Source organism: Psammomys obesus, unplaced genomic scaffold (assembly GCF_907164565.1).
Source record: "Psammomys obesus unplaced genomic scaffold, mPsaObe1.curated_primary_1811, whole genome shotgun sequence".
Taxonomy (NCBI): Eukaryota; Metazoa; Chordata; class Mammalia; order Rodentia; family Muridae; genus Psammomys; species Psammomys obesus.
The window spans coordinates 4,921,903-4,944,097 of record NW_026585685.1 but is presented as its reverse complement, the minus strand read 5'-3'; the positions used below and the strand labels follow the sequence as shown (position 1 = coordinate 4,944,097).

Here is a 22,195-nt window from a genome sequence, read left to right as displayed (position 1 = left end):
AATTTTACGGTTGGGGGCTCATCACAACATGATGAACTGTATGTGTTAAGGGGCCGCAGCGTCAGGAAGCTTGAGAATCACTGCTCTGTCTTCTTCCTCCTTCATTATTTCTCCCTTTCTCTGACCTTACCTCCCTCTTATAAGGACTCCTATGATTATATTAGCCTGTAGGGTAAACTCCCCACTTCCAGATCTTTAATTTGGCCACATCTACCAAGAGTCCTTTGCTGTATCAGGGAAAATACATAGGTTCTTGAGAGTAAGACATGGATATCTTTAGGGGAATGTTTTCTAGCCTGCCCTAACAATCATGAGAGCCTTGATAATTGGCTTCAAATATTTGAAGGGAGGGCTGACATATGGAAGATGGAAGGACTATACTTTTTCTGTGTGGACTCAGGGATAGAATTAGAACCAGTGGGTGGAAATTATATAGAGACAGATTTGTACTCACTCTGAGAGAGAACTTTGTAACAGAGCTGTGAGGATGGAGTGGGCAGTCTTAGAACACAGCAGCATGTCCCAGACACTGCCGGGGTTGAACAGGGAATGAAAGGTCTTTGGCTGGTGCTCATAGATGAGCTTTAATGAATTTAAGACTAAATAAATAGGACTAAATGAACCGTACACCCTTGCCTGTCTTGAGTTCAGGTAATTCTCTCTGCACATCCGGTGCTGCTAGCATTTGGATATAAAGCATAGTTTCTCCAGAGGGAAACCTAACCTTGACTCCATTGGTTGCCTTGTCTGCATTTTCCCATTTCAACAAAGGCCTCAGAGAGAGATCTAAAAAAGATCAGTAGTTTCTGCTGAGACAGACTCTTTTATCTGATAAAGTTCTTGTAGGCTCAGTCTATTCATTCTGTTTTATTTTGTTTGAGATTGGGGTCTCATGTTTTTCTTTCTCTCAAGTACTAGGATTATGCATTTACACCATACCTGGATATTTTCCTTCCCTCCTCTTTCCTTCCTCTTCTTTTCTACCTTCCTTTCCTCTTCTCTCTCCCTCCTTATGTAGCCCAAGAGCCCAGGGTGGCCTGAAATTTATATTCTCCTGCCTCTGCCTCCTCAATAATAGATTTACAGGTTTAGGCTATCACTCCTTGTTTACTTAAAAAAAAAAATTCTCACTGAGGAGGAAAAAAAACAAAGACTTAAAAAAATAGATGCAATTTAAAAAAAGTTATCTGGAAAAGAGTTTAAAAAATTCTTCTTTGAGAATTTGTACGTGCATACAATATATTTTAATCATATCTACTTCCCACAGCCTTTCTCCAACTTCTCTAGAATCCTCTCCAACATTCCCTTCCCAAATTTATGTTTTTCTGTCTTTGTCTTTAAAAATAACCCCCTGAATCCAGTCAGTAGTGCTCATCTATGCATGGGTGTGGGGCCATCCACTGGAACATGGTTAACCTATCAGGAACCACACCCCTAAAGAACTGAACACATGTAGCCACTATTGTCAATGCCTCCTCATGGGAAGAAGTTTGCAAATTCAATTCTACAGTTTCCTAGAGAGAAGATAACTTTTGGAATTCAATATGCTGTTGTAAGGACTGTAAATGACTTTATTCATCGATGTTAAATATGTTTCATTCATAACCAGCCAATTCCAGTCCATCTCAGAGGGTTCAATTGAGAAATCTCAATCTTCATAGTTGTGTATTATCAGGTAGTGCTAGAAGATCAATACTGACTCTCAGGAATCCAAGTCAAATGTCTGCATATTGTTGGAGGGCCTTTGCTACCCCTGGATGTCAGTGAAGACGTCACTGCGCCTTAAAAAGTATATGCGTTTTTAGGCTGTCATAATACACTTCTTTTTTATATTTTAAATGGCTCTATAACTCTGGAGACTAAAACTTTTGAGAGGACTAATTGTTTACTTGGAGAAGGATTTTTTATGAATCAGAACTAAACTGAATATTCTAGCCAGCTTGGCATCGTATAGCATCATGACATTTACCACTCCCACCCAAAACAAAACAAAGCAACAAAAAACTCCCAAGACCCCAGGATAATTATGTATCATATTTTCTACTAATATATGAACTTGGTAACAGTTCACAAAAACTTGTGTTGTTTCTCTGGCTTCCTCCTTATCTTTATCCTGGATCCCCTCCCAAAGTACATCAGCATTACATTTAACAATGTAAAGACACAGTCACACCTGCCTGCTTGACCATGAAATAAACAGAATTAGAAAAGGCAGTAAGAAATTGTTTCATCTAACTCCAAGCTTTAAAGAGGCAAATGGTCTAATTTGGTATAAGAGGTTCTTCAAAATGCAGAATCTAAATCAACACTTCCTAAAAATCTAGAAATTAGAAATTAGAGACTTAAGCCTTTGAAACTTCCTACAGAAGTTTAGTGAATATGCCTTTTCTGAGATGAGGGTCCATAAACTTTAATCATTTCTTTTATGAATTATCGTTTAAGAAATATGTGTCAACCTTGTCGTAAGCATTGTGCCTAAGTTCCTCAATGTACAGTTCTTTGTGTGTGCATGTTCCCATGTGTATTGTACTTTGATGTGTGTGTTTCAGAGGTCAACTGATATTCTTCAGGACCCATCTAGCTTGCTTTTTTTTTTTTTTTTTTTTTTTTTTTGAGACAGGGTTTTGTTTTATCCTGGAACTCACTTGGCTTGTATATTGTCCTGTCTAGGCATGCTGTTTATTTTTAATATTTTATTTTGTTACAGACATCTAGTTTGATTTCATTATAGTCAGAACACTATGTGATTTCAGTTAAAAAATGTAAGGTTTGTGTTATGGATCATAATGGTATATTACAATAAAGTTCTCATTGATGTTTGAAAAAAAATATACCTGCTGTTGGGTAGAGTGCTTCATTTATATCAGTTAGATTCCACTTACTGGTTTTGTTGTTTAAATATTCTATGTCTTCAATGGTGCTCTCTTTAGCAATTTTGTCAGTTGCTGAAAAGATAACGTTCTCAAATGTAATCTGTAAACTTGATCTGTTTCTCCTTTCAAGGTTTATGTATTTTAAGGCTTTCTGTTATTTGGCTCACTCCTACTTTGAATCATTATATTTTCATAGTAGATTAGTAATTTTATCATTACATAATATTTTTTCTTTGTATTATTTTTGTTTGTTTTTGTTCTGGATTCTGCCTTATCAGATAGTTATATTGTCATTCATTATATATTAGAACTTCATATTCTTTGATGGAAGAGAGAAATATCAGGCCTTAGGGCCGAAGGTGGCTTCCAAATTGCTCACTTTTGTTGAATTCCTATTAAAGATGCTACTGTGCTGTACTCCATGTCCCACATCCCTCTGGAGGAGCCTCAGGTCTTGTGGTAGAAATTGTTTCCTGGTTGCTTCTTCATATGACTGGGTCCCTAGTCATAGCCCCTTGCTAGATGTTGGTTTCACTTGTGTTGTTAGAGTAATTCTTCTTTAGTCTGGTGAGGAATTAACTTAACTGGAATGTCATGTATTATTGGGATACTCTGGGGCTGGTTTTCCTTTGGACACTTAAGAATGCTCTGCTAGTGTGTTGTCCTCTAGTCTTGAGATCTTAGAGCAGTTTGGTTTTCTCTTAAGTACATGTGGAGTTCTCTTTTTGTTATGTGTTATTTCTAGGGTTTATATTTGTACTTGGGAGGGAGAAATTAGTGTGGTTAAATTTATAGAAAGCATCCTTTCTATAACATCCTTATAATATTACTGGTCATAGAAATCAGGTAATATATGTAACTTTTCTGGAGTCATAACACCAGGGCTGGCCAATAGAAATAAAATGCAAGTTATAACTGTGAGACATCTGTAGCCACACTTAAAAACCTAAAAAGTAACTGATACACTTTATTTTAATACCGTATTATATTTCATGTAGCATTTTAAAATTCCATTTGACATTTAATCTAACCCCATTTTCTGATAAACTCACTATTGCTCAGGCTGGCTTAGAACTTTTGATTCTTCTTGCCTTAGCCTGCTGTGTGTTATACATAAAATTATTACATAGTTTGCATTCTTTCTTTTTTTGTACTGGTCTTTTGGGAATGTATTTTATATTTGTAGCATATCTTCATTATGACTCAAAATTTTCACCAAGTTTATATTTAGACTTCAAAAATTTCACAGTTGGAAAGTAGATTCATCCACTTCAGTTGGCTCAGACTCTTTCAGTGACTAAGACAGGAATTAGTTCTTGAACTTAGGTAGCATTTTAAAATACTTTAGTTTTTTTGTAGATGGGTCTTTTGCCTACATGTATGCTGTGCACCATTTGTGTGCATTGTCCATGGAAGCCAGAAGTGGGTGTCAGATCTCTAGGAACTTAGTTACATATGATTATGAGCTGCCATATGGGTGTTGGGAATTGAATGCTGGTCCTCTAGAAGAACAGCCAGTGCTCTTAACTGCTGAGACATCTCTTTAGTTCCTTAACTAGAATTAAACAATTTTAAATTCATTTAAAATCATATATATGTGTGTATGTGCATGTGAGTGCTGGTACTTGTAGAGGCCAGAGAATTTGGGTCCTTCTGGATCTGGTGGTATAGGTGGTTGTAAACTACCTGATGTGGGTGCTAGGAAGTGAACTCAGGTCTTCTGAAAGAACAGGAATTACTCTAAACTCCTGAATCATCTTTCCGGCCGCACTAAGTAGAATGTTAAGAATTAGAAACTCAGGTTTTGAATTGTGCTATTTTCATTTTCATTTTAGACACTCTCTGTTAGAGTGTCTGGTAATAGCATTGTCTGGTGATAGCATTGGGCCAAACAGCTTTGCTCTGGTTTCCCTAGTTTCACCAGCATACTTTAATTATTGCAGCTTCATAATAAATATTAATATTTCTGGTAGTGTCAACCTTCTGTAATTATTCTTGGGTATTATGTTTTCTATTATTAATTCTTTAGGTTTTCATATACATCCTAGAATAATGCAATGTACATTAGTAGCTTTCTCCAGAGTTTACTCTTGTTTGTATTATTACCTGCATGTTTGATGAACAAAGCAAAGCAAAATTGAAATATTGATGTTGTCCAGTTGGTTGACTCATAGCTTAGCTGTTTCTGAAATACCAGCCTTACTGTTCTTGAGTTATCTTTATCTTCACCTTTATGAAATTATGAATTCATAATTTAAATTGGCATAGTCTTCCCTGGCCATTCTGAAATATCAGTTATTCAAAATAAAAATGCCATGTGTGTTTTTCTGCTTCCAGGTTCCCTCACTCATTATGATCTTTTCTAGTTCATCTATTTACCTGCAAATTTCATGATTTCCTTGTTTTTAATAGCTGAGTATTATTCCATTTTGTAAATGTACCACAGTTTCTGTATCCATTTTTCTGTTGAGGGACATCTAGGTTGTTTCCAGATTCTGGCTATTATGAATAAAGCTGCTATGAACATAATTGAACAAATGTCCTTGTTGTATGGTTGAGCATCTTGCAGATATATGCCCCTTGCTCAAATGTAGCCCATAGATAGCTCAGTCTCCATGTGGGTCTTTAGTAAGGAGAGAAGAGACAGTCTCTGACATAAACTCAGTTGCCTGCTCCTTGATCACTTCTCCCTGGTGGGGTGACCTAGCCAGCTCACAGAGGAAGAGGATCCAGGCAGTCCTGATGGGACCTGATAGGCTAGGGTGAGAGAGTAGGGAAGGAGGACTTCCCCTATCAGTGGACTAGGGGAGAGAGATAGGGAAGGAAGAGAGAGGGAGGGAGAGTGGGACTGGAAGGAGATGAGGGGATGAGGAGATGAGGGAGAGAGCTGCCACAGGGATGGATATAAAGTGAATACATTGTAAATACTACTACTGCTGTCACTACTTATACAAAATAAAAATGCAAGTAACGCAATACAGTTTAAAAAATATGAATGTTTGGTTCCCGGTTGGCAGAGCTGTTTGGGAAAGATCAGGAGGTGCGGCCCTATGGGGGAAGTGTGTCACTGGGGACAGGCTTTAGGTTCCCAGTGTTCTCTCTGCCTCCTGCTTGTGGTCGGAGGTGTGAACTTTCAGCTGTCCCTGCCACCATTCCTGGACTCTGCACCTCTGGGATTCTGAGCCAGACCACATGCTTTCTTTTAGTAAGTTGCAACAATAGAAAAGTAACTAATGTAAGTGGTCAGGAAAAAGTAAGTAAATATATCTCATTATTTCTTTTTAAATTATCAGAGATTGGAAGCCTAAAAAGGATATAGAACCAGAGAGGAGGTTGGAGCCTTTGGTTTTAGAGATGCATTATTCTGTATACTGCCTGTTCTATTTAACCCTGAGCCTGACACACAGTAGGTGTTCAGATATTTGAGTTAAGTACATGGTGGCCTTAAAATTAGCAGAACTCTGTGATTAGAAATGGAGCCACTTCAATTATAAACAAAGCTACTACAGATATTCGTGTCCACATTTTTGTGTTGGTGCAGTTCATTGGAGAAAAACCTGTACACTGAGCTGTGGGTGTATCTGATAAGATTAGGTGTAACTTTTCAAGAAATCGTGTGTTTTCTCAAGCAACTGCTCTGTTCACATCCTGACCAGCAATGACTGACAGCCCTAATTTACCTCTTAGCCAACACTGGAAGCTGGTCTCACAGGAGTCTGATGGTATTTCATTGTTGTTTGAATAAAAGATTATTTAATTAACCAAAAAAAAAAAAAAAAGAAAGAAAAGAAAGAAACAGAGCCACTTTAACTTGTAGTTGACAAACAAGCCTTTTATTACTGTATTCTATTACTACAAACTGAGACTTTGTGGATATGACTTAGAAATATTTTATGAAGTTATGTTTGACATTTAGGCTTTGTTATAACTCTTTAGAGTGTGAAAAGAGATGCTGGGGACATATTTCCAATAGTAGTGCTGAGTAAATTGGCCTAAGTCATGGTAAACATCTTGAAAGTGAATCACCCAGATTTAAATAGTGCACTAGTGAAGCACATCACTTCTTGCTTTTTAAGTAGTTCTCAAGTTGTGTATGCACTGGACCAGTTAGCTGGTCAACTCTTCTAACATAAACATTTTCTATTTAATGGCTTTCATTTCATTGACACCTAACTGAAACAACGTTACATTTTGTTCTAGAATCTTCCACATTGGATTAGAGTGTCTGCAACATTTTTTTTTTTTAAAGCTAGAAAGTGTAAACAAAAACAAAACTAGAAATCAACTTGGTATGACTCTATGGTATTAGGTGAACAGTCAAGAAAACCTTAGTGTTGTTTTTCTGACAGTATGGCTGATCGAACTGTTCAGTTATAAAATATTTCAAATATGCTTGGTTTTAAAAAGCACATGACAGGAAAAGTTCATTTAAAATGAATGAAAGACTATAAGAATGAACAGGGAGCTGGGAGAATAGCTCAGTTGGTAAAGTGATTTGCCGAAAAAGCAGGCGTGCCTGAGTTCATTTTCCAGAAGCCAAATAAAAATTCTTAGCGTAGTGGCACATGCTTGTAATTCCAGCATTGGGGAAAAGAGGCAGGTTGATTCCTTGGGTTCCCTGGCCAGCCATCCTGGCTAACTTGGTGAGAATCCCTTTTCTCACATGAGGATTGACACCTAAGGTTGTTTCACACGCGCACGCACGCACGCACACACGCACACAGGGTTGGAGTTGTGAAATGGTTTTGAAAGTACTATGTACATAGAGACTTAAATGGATCTACATTACCTGGAACTTGAGAGCACAGAGCTGCTAGGAATCAAGATTCGTGTTTCTACAGATTTTATAGGTTAGGGGCTAGATTGGAGATTATATTAAGGGAAGGGCTACTAGGGGTCTCAAAAGCACATATCCTATAGGAGGAGTCAAAGAAAGTTTTTTCTTTTTCTTTTTTTTCTCTAGCCTTGGATTTGAGTAGAAATTTTAGAGTTCAGAACTTAGGGCCATATATATGTTCACTTGGTGTTTGAATGATCAGTGTTTGCATGATATGTAAAAGTCTAACCCAAGAATTATATCCTAGATTTGTATCTTAACTGCTTCTGATACTGTATTAGTCAACATTCTCTAAAGGCACAAAATTTATAGAATCAGTAAATTAGAGTGGCTTACAGGTTGTGGTCTGGTAGTCCAACAATGAGACTGGAGGTCTCAGGTGTCTGGTCTGGTGCTGGAGTCCCAAAGGATCCCAAAGGAACAGAGAGTGTCTGTTCTTGTCTGTGTTGAGATCTTAAAGAAGTAGGTTCTAACATCAATGAAAGAATACCTCTGTAGCAGGACAGATAAACTTGCCAACAAGAGTGAGGGCAAACAGGCAAAAAGCAAATGGTTCCTTCTTCCATAGCCTTTTGTGTGGGTTGCCCAGGAGGAATGGCCCAGACTTAGGGTGCACCTTCCCACCTCAAATGATCCAATCAAGAATATTCCTCACAGTCCAGCTGCTTGGGTGTTAGTTGATCCAGATTTAGGCAAGATGACAACCAAGATTAGCCATGATAGGTACTTAGCAAGCCAAACTGAGTTGCTGCCTTTAAGAAAAGATCTTCACATGGCAGGGAATAATTATTCTTATATAATTGTAGGAACACATAAAAACTGTATCTAGATGGATTACATTGATTGAGAGTTAGTAGAACTTTATAACAAGGAATCAAATCCAAAGACTTCACTTTTTGGGACAACATGCAGAAATGACAATTGGAAGCATGTTTAAATATCCAAGTGGCTGTTGGATTGGTCAGGTAGCTTTGAAAAGGAACCAAATAGAAACTGTAGAAATGCAGAATAAAAAAATCTTTATATTCAGTGCCAATGTTAAGTAACAGGTAGTTTGATAGAGAGAAAGTAGCCCAGAGGCCTGGACAATTGGGGTAAGGATAAAACATTGGAGATACATTTCAGAAGGTGATGTGGGGGAACTATTTGAAGTGATTAATGGCTTAAATTTCTAAAGAAAATATTAGAATCTTCACATTTTGGAAGCCTAACAAATAAATATGAGGAAATCTATTCCTGTGAACATGGGCTTATTTTTTTTGAAATGTGGCACAGCAGACAGAGATTTTAAAATAGAAACCTGAAGATAGTGGAATAGTCAAAATGGTCAAAGAATGACTGACCTAGAATTGTATCTCTAGTAAAAGTCTTTTGTACATGATGGTAGAATAAAGATATTTCACAGTAAAAAAACAAAAACAAAAACAAAAACACCTGAAAAACAAAACAACAAAAGACCTTTACCACAAGACCATTCTCCCTCTAAGTAGCTTAGAGAGATTTATTTCTGATCTTGAAAAAGAAGGAGGATAGTGGTTAAGTATCTGAGTAAACCTAAATGTGTATTGATAATGGAAAACAAAAAAGTATCTGATTCGTAAGAAATAAAAAAAAAAACAAACCCCGTTGTGCTAATTTTTTAAAAATGATTTTATTTTACTTTGTATACATGGTGTTTTGTATGCATGTGTGCCTGTGCACCCACATGCATGCCCGGTGCTCAGGGAGTCTCGGAGAATGTCACATTACCTGGTTCTGAGTTACAGGCAGTTGTGTGTCCATGTGCATGCTAGAAATCAAAACCACGTCCTGGGGAGATCAGCCAGGGGTTAACCGCTGAGTGTTCTCTCTAGTGCCTAGTGTCTGTGTTCCTAAATAGTGTGTCATATTGCCTTTTTGAATGTCTAGGGCAGTACTCCCAATTTTTGAGTATCAGGAAATGTGTTCATGACTATAGGATAGGAAAGTAGTGGTGTTTTCTGTTTTATTTTGTCTTTAAAGGAAAGATTTTCATACTTACCAGAAAAGGGAAAATGAATAAATTTGACTAACTTAAAATTAAGAAATTAATTTTAACGAGGTATTTTTTAAAAGGCAAGTCCTCTTAGGAGAAATTTTTAAAATATGGTTACAACCGGAAAATAAGACTTAAGGAGTAAGGTAACTTTTTATTGTACATAATTGGTATTGCTAGGTTTTTAAAATTCCTCTGGTCTTTAATGGGGCATATGGGCAAGGAAGGGAATCTGTGTGTGTGTGTGTGTGTGTGTGTGTGTGTGTGTGTGTGTGTGTATGTGTGTGTGTGTGTGAAGGAGGACAGTGGAGTAGGAGGAAAAATTAGAACAAAATATCTGAACCTAATGACCAGTATTTGGTATATTTTATGACTTAAAAACATCTAAAAATCATTTAAAATTATGTATATGTGTATGGGTATGTGCAAATGAGTGTGGTTCCCTGTGGGCCAGAGGCATTGGCTTTCCTGAAGCTGGAGTTAGTTACAAGGTTACTCTTAACCTATGAGCCAGCTCTTCAACTCTATTAGGATTTTTTAAATGATGAAAACCATCATTTCCATATGTGATTTTTTTTCTCCCCACTGGGAAATGTGTCGGAGCTAAGCAGTTGGTGTTGTAGGTAGCTTGTGAGTAATTATGACATGGCTCTACCAGCAAGTACTCCTGGCTCTATAAACTTGACCAGTGGAGCAACCATGATCAGATCTGCTGCTCTGGTCATCTTTTCTTTCTAGGAGATTAAAAATTTTTTTAATTTTCATTTAGAGCTATACTCCTTAATCATTAAATAGAACACTATGATTCTGCTGCTACAGTTCATAATATTTGAAAGGATTAACATTTGGTTTATTCTCTCTAAATCCATAGCTATTAGGAAATAACCTTAAACTTCAGGATTTACTTTGCAGAAGTGATTTCTTTCTAATGTATGCCATTGGAAAGTAATTCAGAATCCTGTTACATAAGAGGCTGTACATCATTAATTCCATGCATTGATATTTAGTAACTAGGTAGACATAAAAAAATATTTTTGAAGATATCCCTAATTTTAAAAGTAAAATACATGCATGCATAAGAAAACGAGCATGTGGATGATAAACTACTTAGTAAAGTGCAAATTAACACTTGGCAGTATATTTTTTGCCATTTTTATCTTTATGTATATGGTTGAAAGTCTTAACACTAAAATGGATTTTATCTTATGCTAAAAATTATATAGACAATTTATCATATCAAAATTGAGTAAAAATTTATAGTCTAATATTAATCCCTGTCCCTTCTTATTCTGTCTAGTTTTCCAGGACATGATAATTTAAAAAAAGTTGTGATCACGTTAAATTTTTTTAAGATACAAAGTAGGAGCTCGTGCTTATCGAAAGTTCATTGCCTTTCAGTTCTAAGGGTATTGGCCTGTGGTTCTGGGTATGTACCCTTTGGCAGCTGGCACAAGGTTAATCTTCATCAGTAGAGAGGATGGAAGGGGTTTCTCCTCCCTGCTCTGGCAGGCTTCTTCCCCGATGCTGCTGTGTGGAACTTAGTTTGCAAAGGGATAAAGAAAGGTAGTGAAGCTCACTGTTAGTGAGGTGAGTTTTATCGGCCTGCTTCACGGATTCTCCTCCGGTAGTAATGAACAAAAATGCCTCCAGGAACTGTCAACTGTGCATCAAGACAACAGATAACCCTCATTAGTTGAGAACTGCAAGTACTATAGAACACATTTTCATTTCTGATAAGGTCTGTCTGTTGGTCATTCTGTTGGTCTGTCTTAGTTAGGGTTTCTCTTATGTGATAAAACACCATGACTAAAAGTAACTTGGGAGCAAAGAGATTATTTCACTTCCGCTTGCATACCACAGCCTATCATCAAGAAAGTCAGGGCAGGGATCTGGACTCAAGAACTAAAGCAAAGGACATGGGGAGCGCTGCTTACTGGCATGTTCCCCGTGGTTCTCCAGCCTGCTTTCTCATACCATCCACGATCACCTGCCTGAGAATGCCACTGCCCACAGTGGGCTGGGCCACATCAGTAACTAAAAACAAACAAACAAGCAAACACCACGAGATTGCCAACAGGCCCATCTTATAGAGACATTATCTCAATTGTGATTCTCTCTTCTCAGATAACTCTAGCTTGTGTCAAGCTTACAAAAACAAACAAAAACCACAAACCAAAAACCTACGTAGAGAGTTTTGGAGATAATACTTTCATTATTGTCTTTATTTATTCTTTATGCTCCCTTTTGGTTCACGTAATGTCCTCACCTCCCTCCTGAATGCCATATTCTTCTACTCAGATGGTCACCAGCCATCTTCACTCAATCACTATAGGTTCACAATTGATAAGAAACTTCTGTGTGTCTTCCCCTATTGACAACTGTCTTCATTTTGTTTGATGGCAGTTCCAGTTTTCCAGGCCACAGCCTTTCCTGTAACCTATGCCCTGTGTTTTTCAAGGCTCACAAACATTCTCTCAAGAATCCTGCTCGCTCTATCTTTGCAATTTACTTGGAATCTGACCACTGAGCCCCATTGTCCTGGCACCACTCTTTCTTGGTCCATTTCTTTCAGGAGCTCTGTGTCTTTAATCTATTCATAATAGCATCTTCCATGGCTCTTTAAAAATTTTTAAAAATCAAATCATGCCATTCTTTTTGTCAGAGCTCTGCAGTGACCCCTAACTCTCACACAGAATAAAAGCCAATGTACCTAACATATAACACATGCTCAAATAATTGTTGAATGACATACTTAACCAAACCTATTCACATGCATCTCTCCTCATGCTTCATCTTGCTGAACTTCATGCTGTTAATTGCATCAAGTTTTAATAATCTTTTTATCCTTCAAGGTTTCTTTCTCTGGTTGATAGTGTCCTTTGTGGGTCACTTTCTTAGTGTAAAAATCCTTGACTCTCTTCTTTTTCTACTCATCATCTATCAGTTAGTTACACCACTGGATAAACTTGTCATTTCTAGCTCAACCTTTCATAACTGTATTCTTTTGGTTATTCTTATAAATCTCTTATTTTATTTTAATGCAATAATTTTGATTTATATATTTGCATATACTTATTTTTTGTAGTTCCATTTTTAGTTGCTATATAATTTGTGCTTTTCCAGGTCTACATACTAAGTGTTCCTGATGAGATGCATATCCTGTTTTGCTCAGTAGCTTACTCTTGATTATCAACTCTCTCGGTATTGTCTTTAAAGGAAGCATGTCTTACATATTTTAAAATTCCAAGTTGATGTTCTAAATCTTTTCCCTCAAGGGAAATTAGACTTTAGAATTTGGTACAATGTTAAATATGTAGTGAGCACTTAATAATCATGTGTTCATAGTAATAGCTTCTTTGGCTTTTTGTTCATTGAATTTCACCCAAAACGATTATTCTTGACTGACTTTTTAATATTAATTGAGTTCTTGGCCCACAGCATAGTAAGTATAATAACTATTGTTTTTTCATTATGAGCACAACAATTCAAAGTTTCTCTCTTTCCTCTACATTTTACTCTAAAAATGTTATTATGTAAATTTAGAAGACTTTTGCAATTTCATTTTGAAATTTATAAAATAATATCTTAATTTATAAGTTTTATAATTTAGGGTAGTTTAGAAGAGTAAGTTATTAACTTTAAAGAATAATATTAATAATCACATTTATTTCTTCACTAGTTCTTGACTATCAATTCATTTGACAAATATTTTTGAGTGCTTATTACATTGTTTTTTGTATGAAAGGGACTAGTATTATAAAAGTGTATTAAACATAGTCAATGTTTAAGGCATTAAACATTGTTTAATGTTTAATAGATGTATGCCTTTATTTCATAGTTAAAACCCTAATATTTGAAAAGTGTAGAAGGTGGATTATTGACACGTGTCAAGTAGTAAAAGAAAGAACAATTTCACTGATTCTTGACCTTTTTTTAGTATCTTATTTGATCATTCTTTAAAATGTAGCAGGTGAGAATTAGGTTTTTGATATTTTAAAAAAGGGAATTAGAATTTAGGGTTTTCATGAATAAAAGATTTTTGAGACACTAGTAGCATGTAGTTATTCTAAATCTTTAAGACTTACTTGTAGCTGTGAGTTTGTGAGAACTGAATTGGCTGTTCAGAAATAATAGCTATTCAAAACCATGCATGTAAACATAATGTGAGCGTTATGTCGAGTGAACTATATAAAATCTAATGATGATTTTTCAATAGAATAAATTATTTTGATTAAAGATTTAGGAAAGTTACAGTGTAACAACAGGAAAGAGCTGGATGATAATCATTTTCTTATTACCCTCTTTATATTCTAGTATGTTATGTAAGAAATTCATTCTTATATAAGTAGAATCATATAATTGCTTTCATAATATATTGCCTTCATATAATGTGCAAAAGGCTAAATTAAAAGATGAATACACCAATGAAGTAAAAGCAAAAGATTTCTCTAATAGCAAAATGGTTTGTGAGGATGATGAAACAGCTCAAATAATTATAACCCTAATTGATTTTTATTCAGTGTTTTTATTTAAACAAGACTAAAAAATTAACCTATAGATCCATAAGGAGTTGTAAAGTATTCAGAAATCAAAAGGAAGGCCATTTGAGGGGTCTGATATTTTTTGTTTACCTAAATATAAATGTATCAGGTAACAACTAAGCTGGGTTAATAGTGAATGGAAGATTCATGTTAAATGAATTCATGTTAAATGCTGATTTTTCCCTTCTTATTTTATGTTCCTTTAGTAAACAGACTTATTTCTTCCCCCCACCCCCACCACCCCAGAGCTGAGGGCCTAACGCTTTACACTGAACTAAATCCCCAACCCCTGTTATTTTTAAAGACTTTTTTGTTTTGTTTTGTTTTGCTCTACCGGCATGTACATCTGCATGTCAGAAGAGGGCATAAGATCCCATTATAGATAGTTGTGAGCCACAGTGTGGCTGGTGGGAATTAAACTCAGCACCTCTGGAAGAGCAGGCAGTGCTCTTAACCGCTGAGCCAACTCTCCAGCCCTAGCCTATCAGGTCTCAATCAGGGCTGACTGTATCATCTTCCTCTGTGGCCTGGCAAGGCTGCACCCTTAAGTGGAGATGATCAAAGAACCAGTCCCTGAGTTCATGTCGGAGACAGCCTGCCCCCTTACTAGGAACCCATTTGGAAACTGAGCAGCCTCTGGGCTTCCTCTGAGTAGGGGGTCTAGGTCCTCTCCAATGCATGGTCCTTGGTTAGAGTATTGGTCTCTGTAGGCCGCCCTGGGCCCAGGTATTTTGGCTCTGTTGTTCTTGTGGAGTTCGTGTCCCCTCCAGGTCTTTCAATCTCTCTCTTATTCCATAAGGTTTCCTGCACTCTGCCCAAAGTTTGGCTGTGAATCTCAGTATCTCCTTAGATACCTTGATGGGTAGAGTAAACAGACTTTTTTGGGGATATGAGACACTTTTGGAAATGGAATGGTAGTTACACAACTTATAATGAAGTTGTTTTTAAAATTCTAAAAGTCTTTAAACATTTTTTGAAAGTCTTTTTAAAGCAGTTTAAAGAAAGTGATATAAAAGGCTCATTTCCATTTTATACCACAGGAGTGCCTATACTCAAATGATTCTTGGGGAGGACAATAATTATATATTGCTTCGTTTGTTTATTTTGATTAGACTAATTAGATTCTGTGTTTTACGCTCTTGTTATTCTTAATACACGTGTCTATGTGCCTATATTTAGTGTAGTTGTAAAGACCTAAATGTACGTAAGACCTGTTGTCTTTCCTCCTTAAAATGGCCCAGTTTAAAAACATTTACATATTCATCTATACAGTTATGTTTGAATAGATATTAATAAAGAGTCAGAATAAAGTTGGTATTTTGGCAAACATTTTATTATTATTTTTTGTTTGTTTTGAGATAGGGTTTCTTTGTGTAGCTTTGGCTGTCCTGGGCTTGCGTTGTAGACCAAGTTGGCCTTGAATTCACAGAGTTCCTCCTGCCTCTGCCTCCCGGAGTGTTTGGATTACAGGCATGCATCACCGTTTCTGACTTTGGCAGACATTTTAAGAGTGTTTTAAAATGAAATAATTAGAGGTGACAATCTTAGAAGTAGCTGTGGTTGTTGTTGTTATTATTTTATTATTATTGCTTTGAGTGTGTGTGTGAATGTGGAGGCCAGAGGTCGATATCAGTAATTTTTCTTGATTGCTTCTCATTTTGTGTAATGAGGTTAGTTTTTTGAATGGAAAGGAGCGTGTGTTGTTTCTGCTAATTTTCTGGCAGGGAGAGCTCATGGCTCCACTGCTTGAGTGTGGGATTATAGGCAGGCAAACATCAGCCATTATAGGCAGGCAAATATCGGCCATTATAGGCAACCATCAGCCATTCCCACCTAGAATTTAGGTGGGTGCTGTGATTTTGGACTCAGGTCCTCATGATTGTATAGTGATTGCTCTAAGGTGGGCCATGATGACATAAACCTTTGATCCCAGCACAGAGCCAGAGGTGGGTGGATCTTTGAGTTTGAGGACAGCCCGGCCGATAGCTCAAGTTTTTGAACAGCCTGGACTACACAGACAAATTCTGTCTTGAAAAACCATCAATCAATCAGTCAGTCAATCAATCAAATGCTTTACCCACTGAGCCATTACTCCAGCCTCAGAATATGTATGTGTGTATGTATATATTTTCTTTCCTTTTTCTTGTTTCCACTCTCATGTTTAACCTGATTTTTTACATACCACTGTCTGAATTTTCACATTCCGTTAGTTTCGCCTCTCACCTGTCCCTTGTTAATAACTAACTAAATTTATCTATTAATATTTAATAATAATAAAAATGGAAGTGAGGAAATTGTTACTTTTAAGCTGATTGCTACTTTATTTTATTTTGTATAATTTTTATTTTTATTAATTACAGTTTATTCACTTTGTATCTTCCCTGTAGCTTCCTCCTTCCTCCCCTCCCAATCCTCCCCTCCCTCACTCTTCCTCACCTGTGCCCCTCCCCCAGTCCACTGATAAGGGAGGTCCTCCTCCCCTTCCCTCTGATCCTAGTCTATCAGGTCTCATCAGGAGTGGCCTGGTAAGGCTGCTCCCCCATCATGGGGAGGTGATCAAGGAGCAGGCCAATCAGTTCCTGTCAGAGACAGTCCCTGTGCCCATTACTGTGGAAGCCACTTGGACACTGAACTGCCATGGGCTACCTCTGTGCAGGGATTCCAGGCCATCTCCATGAGTGGTCCTTGGCTGGAGTGTGAGTCTCAGAAAAGAACGCTGTGCCCAGACTTTTTGGATCTGTTGCTTTCCTTGTGGAGCTCCTGTTCTCTCCAGGTCTTACAATCTCCCACTTCTTTTTTAAGATTCTGTGCACTCTGCCCAGAGTTTGGCTGTGAGTCCTAGCATCTGCCTTGATACCCTGCAGGTTAGAGCCTTTCAGAGGTCCTCTGTGTCAGGCTCCTATCCTGTTCCCTGTTTTCTCCCTCCTCTGATGTCCCTCCTTTTTGGCTACTTTATTTTTAACTAATTAAATATCTTATTTTCTACAGCTTTGTTTCCCATTTTTTATTTTCTGCCTGTCTCATTAGCCTGTGATTGATTTATGGTTTTTAGTCTTTTCCTTTCTAGATAATCAGTTGGGAGAGAAGTAGAATGTAAAGAAGGACTATTTAATGATATTTTTCGTTCCCTTTCTATTTGACTCTGTTTGCCACTGGCAGAAGTACTTCCTTAACTATCTTTGTATATATTGAATAATAATAACCATTTAAACCATGTAATTAATTACTCTTTTAGTCCATAAGAATATAGAATTAATCCTTTTCCTACTTGTATGTTAGACATCATTGTTAATGATTCAGAAGCTAAAATATACTATTCACAATTCTTATGTAGTATAGCCTTCAGCATTTACTAGCAGTAATTTACATTTTTTAGAGAGTTAGTATACAAAGTAATAGGTTTTGTTATGGCAATTTTATACTTCTATGTCATTATTCTGCTTTAATTTAGATCTTTTCTTGCACTGCTATTCCTGGAACTCCTTGTCCTTCCACCTTCACTGGTTCCCTTGGTCCTCTCATCTGCTTTCATGTCATATTATGCTATTGACCTCTTTCCCCCTTCCTTAAGAGCTTTTCCTTCCCTTTTATGATTTCCTTTCTGCTTTCATATCTCTGTCTCAAAAATTTCAAATCTAGTTTTTTTATCTGAGAGAAAATATGGCATATGCCTTTTAAAAAAGGATTTATTTATTTAATATTTATATAACATTCTGGCTGCATGTATGCCTGCACACCAGAAGAGGGCACCAGATCTCACTGTAGATGGTTGTGAGCCACCATGTGGTTACTGGTAATGGAATTAAAGACCTCTGGAAGAACAGCCATTGTTCTTAACCTCTGAGCCATCTCTCTACCTCCATATTTGTCGTTTGAGTTTGGCTTATTCTGCTTAACATAATGTTAGTCATTCTTTGTGAAGTTACTTGTCTCATTTTCTGGCCCCTTCTCTTGTTACTTCCCATTGCTAGTGTCAGAGTTACATAATTGTAGTTTGCTTGTTCGTATTTTTATTTTGTTTTTCAAGACAGGGTTTTTCTGTGTAACCTTGGCTGTCCTGGACTCACTTTGTAGACGAGGCTGTCCTCAAACTCACAGAGATCAACCTGCCTCTGCCTCCTTGAGTGCTGGGATTATAGGCATGTGCCCTCATACCTGGCTAATTGTAGTTTCTTAAACATATCCAGATTTCTCTTTTTTTCTGTGCCTTAGTAGTACACCCTGCTCAGACTTATTCTGCTGTTGCCCATTTCCCTTTCTTGTCACCTGAATCAAGCCTGTTTGGTGGTTATCGACTGGAGCCACTTCATGATACCTCATTTTCCATGTTCTCATTGTTGCCTTTAAGATTTAAAGGTTTAACCTATTGCATTTCTTGTCACCTATGTAAGCCCTATGGGAACACAAACGGAGTCCTTCATTTCTCACTGCTTTGGACAGAACACTCAATGTTAGACTGGAAAGAGAAAAGGAAACTGAAGTTGAGTGTCTTTCATATGCCAGAAAAGTTAAGCTTAGGTTTTAGACAATAGAATATATTAAGTTGTCCTATTAATTTTCTAGAATGTATGATTGTGTCATATATTATTGTGCATTAGCTGAATCTTATAGTTAGAAATATGAAGCAAAACAGTTTGTCTAGTAGTTAAGTGCTGGAAGTGGGTGGGCCATGAATAAAGACACATTTTGACTCCGTAATCTCTGGTTATTTTACTTTTATCACATTGCTTTCTTAACTATATAAAGGTGTTAGTGAACTATAAGGTATAATGGTAAAAACCGTGGATGTAGTCATTGTACAGATGTGGGCTTAAGTTGAGCTTTCCACATAGCAGTTTTCAGGATCTTAATCTCCATAAATCGAGTTTTCTTTTTAAGTGTGGTTGATAGTATTATTTACATCATAGGATTGCTATGAGAATGGAATGAAGGAATGTATGAGTACATTTAATGCTATGTTGGGTACATAACACATATTATATGAATGATTTCTACCAGGTAAGGATATTTATAAACAACAGACTTTGTAATAATGTAGTACACCATTGCAGTAATTTAATTGGTCTTTTATCTAAGCGTTCATAAAAAAGATCAAGAATATGGTGTTTGAGATTAGATCGTCATTCTTCTGGGGGAGAGCTCATAGCTCCCTCACCTACAGTTAAGGAAAGTACCTTCCTCAGTGATGATGGTGGTGGTGTTCCATGATGAAGCAACCTAAAAACTGTTAAACAGTATACTGGTTCATAATCTGAGGCAATAAAAGGGCATTATGCATTGTTTCAGTCCATATTATAAAAAAAGCGTAGAGTAAATCAATGGTGTTCCTATAAAATGTTTAGGTGCTAACAGTTTTTGCCACCCGAATATGAGGACCGGAGTTTGGATCCTCAGAACCCATGTAATGCAGGGCTGTACTGGTAGCATAAATCTGCATCTCAGGGTACTTATGTCAGGAGGGGAAGGAGAAACATGAGAATCACTGGAAGCTCGTGGGTCAGCTGACCTGGTGTGTGCATCTGTGAAGAGCAAGAGACTCTACCTTCAAACAAGGTGGAAAGCGAGGACTGACACCTCAGGTTCTGTAAATTGCTGTTAGTGCCAAGATTTTCTAGATCCATAGATATATTGGATGGCTTTTAGTCATTCAGAAGCCACTGATAAGTTATGCATTAATAATAAGCATAGTGAGTACAGTCAAATTCCGTTTCCAAATATTGAAAAGCAGTGTATGAGCTTTTATTGTGGCAACTTTTAGAACCTCTTCTGAGACAGATGAAGAAAAGGTGGGCGATTTGCTGAGAAGCAGATGTTGTATGACTGAAGTGCCCAGCTGTGTACTAACAAAATGAATCTCATGCCGCTTAGTTAACAGTTCTTTGGCAGCCAGAGACATATGTAAAGCAATAGATACAGGGTAGGGGAAAAAATTAAAAATATTTTCTAAGCCAAAGTATAGGCCACATCTAGTCCACCATCTGTGCTATTGGAAGGTTGGTTTTATCACATGCAGGTCATTCCAAGGTCACATAAAAAGACAGATTAGTTAATCTCTTATTCTTCATTCTCAAATGTTAGTGTTAAATATAAATATAGTTTCTACAACTTTGACTTGGTAAAAATATTTCAGCAAAATTAATTGTACTTGTGTAATATAAAAAATTATGTGTCAGCGGTTTTTGTGGGCTTTAAAAATATTTTGCTTTGCTGAAGGCTTATTTAAATTCTTTCAGATCAGATCTATTATTTAATTTTTTCTATTGAAATGCTTCTTTGCTAGATTTAGATGAATGACCATTTAGCTGCAAAGTGTATTATTGTCATGGTCTTTTATCAGAAGGGCAGAGCCTTTTCATTATAAAGCTCTTCCTCTTCTGAATGAATGGTAAAGGATTTAAGAATGTCCTAATTAGGCTAAAAGTTCAGTTTTAAATACTTGAAACAAACTCCCATTACGTTTTTGTAAAAATTTCTGCCCATAGGTTGGATCCATGCATTATATTAGTTCTTTGCAATTGGTTTGTTTAGTACAGCAGTTTTTCCTAATTATTTACAAACTGCAGCGTTGGGTTTTCTTAGAGACCTAATGAAACACCTTAAAACTCCAGAGCCAATAGGAAATGAAAATGAAGGACCAATTATACCAAAAGAGAATATGAAAATATCAGAGTTAATAAGAAAAGTTAGGAATTAAAAAAGGTTGACTGAAATAGTTATTTTCTGTAGAATGGTAAGTTAACAAACATAATGAAAATGCTTTGTTTACAGTATCATTAGAAACACCTTAATGAAAAAATATGGCTTTGAGGAAAATGACAAAATTCCAAAAAAGGTATAAGAAATATTAACTGATAGCTCATATATTTTTCCTGAATGGGATCAAAGAATAAAGATATGAATGTTTCCAAATTTTGAAATTTTGAAAAAATAATTTGTTTGAACTAGAAAGTTTATATTGATTTAAAAGAGTAAGCAGGATTAAAAACTGAGACTAGATTTTCAGTGAATGATAATTAGGAGGACCTAACATTACTATATGACATAGTTTGAGCAGTTTAATTCTAATGAACACACAAACATACTTAAGTAAGCCCATAAGCAGATTTCATTGTCTATAAAAATTAGTAATACACACTATTAAAAATAAGCTAAAGAAATTAAACTATTAGCTTGATAAATAAAAGAAACATACACAGACAACAAGCACATGAAAAGTTTCTTCAGTGTTAATTTTTTAATTCTTTATTAATTACACTTTATTCACTTTGTATCCCCCCTGTGGTTCACTCCCTCCTCTCCTCCAAAACCCTCCTTTCCTCCCCACTCTGTATGCATGCCTCTCCCCAAGTCTACTGATAGGGGAGGTCTTCTTTTCCTTCCTTGTGATCCTAATCAATTAGGTCTCATCAGGAGTGGCTGCATTGTCTTCTTCTGAGGCCTGGTAATGCTGCTCCCCCCTCAGCGGGAGGTGATTAAAGAGCAGGCCAATCAGTTCATGTCAGAGACAGTCCCTGTTCTTATTACTATGGAACTCACTTGGATACTGAACTGCCATGGGCTACATCTGTGCAGGGGTCTTAGGTTATCTCCATGCATGGTCCTTGGTTGGAGTATCAGTCTCAGAAAACACCCCTGTGCCCAGATATTTTGGTTTTGTTGCTCTCCTTGTGGAGTTCCTGTCCTCTCCAGATCTTACTGTTTCCCACTTCTTTCATTAGAAGAAGGAGAAAAGAGGGAACAAGTCAGGAGCCTGACACAGAGGACCTCTGAAAGGCTCTGCCCACCTTATGGCCAACCTTTGGGCAGCGTGCAGGGAATCGTCAGTTTTATTAATCCTCAAACAAATAACAAAAATACTGAAGTAATGCCTTTCATATAACACACCAAGCTAAAATACTGAAGTAATGCCTTTCATATAACACACCAAGCT

The 22,195-nt window shown here is 36.8% G+C and overlaps 1 protein-coding gene across 2 annotated transcripts in view; it reads left to right on the top strand.

Annotated features, from left to right (window-relative positions):
- The window catches only part of Magi3 (membrane associated guanylate kinase, WW and PDZ domain containing 3), a 199,338-nt gene that overhangs the window by 26,920 nt on the left and 150,223 nt on the right, over window positions 1-22,195 (top strand). The window lies entirely within an intron of this gene.